The 4,149-nt window shown below is 32.7% G+C and overlaps 1 long non-coding RNA gene across 1 annotated transcript; it reads left to right on the top strand.

Moving 5' to 3' along the window:
• Window positions 1-409: 409 nt before the first annotated feature.
• On the top strand, window positions 410-1,241 carry LOC122317193. Its single transcript, XR_006244390.1, has 2 exons — window positions 410-636; window positions 898-1,241. It is a non-coding gene; the product is annotated as an uncharacterized LOC122317193 (long non-coding RNA).
• Window positions 1,242-4,149: the final 2,908 nt, after the last annotated feature.

Below are 4,149 nucleotides of genomic sequence, written 5' to 3'. Positions count from 1 at the left end.
CCTCATTTGGTTATACAAATAAGATAAGACGAGATGAAAATTGAATAAAATATTATTAGAATATAATTTTTATTTGAAATTTGAAAAAGTTGAATTGTTTTTTGTATTTTATTTGAGAGTTTAGAAAAGTTGTAATGATTAGATAAGATGAGATAAAATAATTTGTGAAAACAAACCAGACTTAAGACTTAACGTCTTTGAATGGTGAGGACTTTAGGTTTCAATATTAACTGCAATAGAATAGTAGTGTTAATGTAGCAGGTTAATTAATTTGGGTTTATAATTAATAGATGATGATCCTTCCATAAGGAAAGAAGGTATAATGATAAAGACATGGCACCAATTGGCAAGGATTTTGTATGTTTTTGCATGATTACCCTTAGAGGAATTAATGGAAGATAAATGGATCGGGAATGGTTGCTAAACAAGACACCCTTGTCCAAGCAAACACGTACAACTACATAAAATCCTCATGCATCCTCATCTATTTCTTTCCCAACCTTTCACCTACCCTCCACCAAAGTAAGTAGTAACCCAGGCAAGGCCTGTACTTCTTTGGCCATATGGGGTGGCTCAAGTCCCTCCTCTCCCCGTTGAAGAAAATCTGGAATCGTCTTCACTCCAGCCACAGAGAGCGTACGTCCATTATTATTAATTTACTTCTGCTAAAGTACCTTAATAAGATCATGCGATTCATTCTAATTATTATTTTTTTTTCCGATTCGTTTGCTTGGAATTCTTTGTCTGCATACATTCTTATAAATTTGTGTTTTTTTCCCACCTTCAACTTCAAGTTCATGAGTGGCAAATCCATGTTGATCCAATATTCATATCTCCTAGTACTTCTATCAAAGAAGCTGATCATTTTAATCTCTTTCTGTGTGTGTGTGTTTTCAGGCAGGGGAATTTACATATTGTACAAGGACGTGAAGTCCTGCCCATGCGAAGATGTGCAGGTTCTATGGTCAATACTGGTCGAGTCACGAACACCTGCTTCTTTGCCGTCAACTTGATCGTAGAGCAAACCATGAGCAAGAACGATGATGCATGCATCATGTTGATGATCAGCACTTCATGTACATAAGTACTATATATATATGCTACATTATTATACTTACGACAAATCCAACCTTTTTCTATTTCTTACTCATGTACTTTCTGTAAATGATCATCATGTGCCATGCATCTGTACCTACACTAGTACTTCTTCTTCATGATGTACAGGCTTGCTGACAATTTAAGAGTTTTCTTTGGCGATCGAAATTAAAAGTAGTTTCTTTAATTCTTTTTCTTTTCGCTCTAATAAATCTCCTATTTTGGGTTAATTAAGGAGATCATAATCTAAGTCTCAGTCTTGCATGTAAGACGTTAATTAGTCACGTTGGGAATTTAAAAGAAAGAAAATATAAGTATTTTTCATGTACGTAGGTGTGTTCCAAACAGTGATTTTTAAAGTAATGTTGATTTTTATTTTTGGTGGGATTCGTGGGTGTGGCTGTTGGAGGTAATGAGTAGCATTCTTGTTTTCTTTTAAGACCTTCTAACCACTTTCAGCCCTTTTGTCTATTTTATTGTCCCAGGTCTATTCCCAACCTCCCCTTTTTTCTTCTTCTTTTTTATTATTTGAAGGCGATGAATTGATGAAAAAATTATTACTCAGAATTAAATTAATCCCAAGAAATCGTTGGAGTAGAGAAGTTGCCATGGGGAGGGCCACGAGTCTCCCGAGGGAAAATTAGCCTCCATAATCCATATTCTTTTAAAAATGTTACTTTAAGTGGATGTGGCAATTTCTTTTATATATATTTATAGCTTACATATCAAGTTTTAATACATAGATGTCCCAATAAAAAATATAAAAATAAAAATTAAAAAACAGCCAAAATCAACTACCAATAACAAAAATTAATCAAATCCACGTAAAAACTCGTTACAAGAAAAATAAGCATTTATGATGAGTTATTTGTGATAAAAATAAACTTATTTTGATAGAAAATAATTTATAATAAATAAGTAATTTTCTTGTAATGATAATAAAATTAGATGTACATATAATATAGATGTCCCAATCACATATACCAAAACCAACAAAGATCATTAAGAGATAAAGATCGAAGAAGGGAAGGAGAGAAACATATTTTGCAAAAGGCCTTTGAGTGGCCTCATGAAACGTATAGATCATATAGAAGAATAAGAAGAGAAGATGATGACATGCATAGGCAGTTGAGAAGAGAAGTAAAATATGAGGAAAATAATGTAAGGGTACAAGTTGTAAATTGCAACGTGTCTTTTTGTGTATATGCGAGTGGGTATATTCTGGGAGGATTTTTATATATCCAGCCCGAATACCACTCCCTCATCAATCTTAGTTCATTTAATCATATCGGCCCCGCCCACCCAAATTAATTTGTTTCTTTCCATACAGACTGGACGGATTCAACAGAGTTTAATGCTAATGGGGCCCACCAAAATAATTTGTTCCTTTCCATACATGCTGGACGGATTCAACAGTGTTTAATGCTAATGGGCCCACCAAATTAATTTGTTTCTTTCCATGCATACTGGACGGATTCAACAGAGTTTAATGCTAATGGTCTTGTTATGGTATTATTAATGGATTATGTATATCATAATTTTGATAAATGTAATTAGATAAATTTAGATTTTAGTTATTCTATTTATATAAGTCTCTATATTAAAATATTTATTTTTTTATTATATAATAATAAAATAATATAAGATAAATTTGACTTTGACTATTTTATATCAAATTTCCACATTAGATTATTTATTTATTTATTATATAGTAATGAGAAATTAATAATTTTAAAAATATTTTATTTTTTTAATTATTATTTTATTTTATTTTATCATATTTAACTATTTAATTTAAAGAAACTGATAAAAGTTTATGGATGTAGATAGAGAGAAGAAAGAGAGTGTTATAAAAAATAATAAAATAAGATTTGCTCTTTGTACAATATAGATCAAATTTGATATTTTCCTTATCAATACTATGGCTAAAAGCTACAAATTTTTTTAATAACTAATCCATTGCAAGTGACTTTTGTACCTATTAGTTAAAAAATACAATATATTTTAGATACAGATAAACCAGGATGCTCTAAGGCATAAGTTTTGCGTGACTCCAACAAGATGTCTAAGAATACCTCATTTTCATCCACGTTGCTCAAGCTGATGACATGCTTTGAAAATATGTATAATTAGAAAGCTTTTCAAGATGACCAAAATAAGGTTGTCTGTTTTCAAATGGCTGAATATGCATGCAAAATACATGTCATGGGCTCATGGCTGTGGAATTTTCAAGTTGTTGTTTGTCATCATTTTCATGTAACTCTATATATGGTGTTGACCTATAATTAGAATGCAACCTAATAAAAACAAACCTAAAGGCTTCTCTTAGGTTTCATTTCCCCTTTGTTTTCTTTTATATGTTAAAAGACAAAAATCAACAGATTAAAACGGCAGAAAGAGTCATCTTTAGCCCACAGAGGTGACTCGGCTTCGACGAAGTAGTGTGAAGCCCATGGTGGCGGGTTTGGGCATCGGAGCAGTGCTCATACATAATTCTCTCACAATAAATAGCAAAAAAATACAGAAAATGTAAAAAGAGAATGAGACACACGGATTTACATAGTTTGGCATAGAGCCGACATTGACGGGTTATTTTAAAGGGCAAATCCACTCTTCAATGTAAAAAAATGGCACCCCGCCTTGCTGGGTAAAAGATGATCTATTTTTTTTTATCCGATCAGATCCCCTTTTATCGAGGCCCTTGAGAGTGGTCAGGAATGACAGCTTTATGTCACCTCACATTTTGCATTTTTGACTTCCCTTCCTCAATTTTTTCTCCTAATCTTGTCACTTCTTTCTTTTTCCCCTTGCATCCTAATTATTGCTTTTTGGTGGCCTGGGCCTGGTGCGTCTTGGGCCTAGTTTTTTTACCCCCAACAGTCAAGCTGCTGTAGAGATAGTCTATAGAAAATTGTAGAAAAATAAATTCTAATAACTGGTTCCTGTTTTTTGTTGTTTGAGTGAGGAGTTCGAGAAGACTTGTGAAATTCATAGTAAGGGCCTTTGATGACGGGCCTCTAGGAAGTTTGTTTGTACAAACATTTGATCGTTTAT

The sequence above is a fragment of the Carya illinoinensis genome, chromosome 7 (genome assembly GCF_018687715.1).
Source record: "Carya illinoinensis cultivar Pawnee chromosome 7, C.illinoinensisPawnee_v1, whole genome shotgun sequence".
In the NCBI taxonomy this organism is placed as follows: Eukaryota; Viridiplantae; Streptophyta; class Magnoliopsida; order Fagales; family Juglandaceae; genus Carya; species Carya illinoinensis.
The sequence above is the reverse complement of the archived record's forward strand: the minus strand, read 5'-3'. Positions and strand labels throughout refer to the sequence as shown.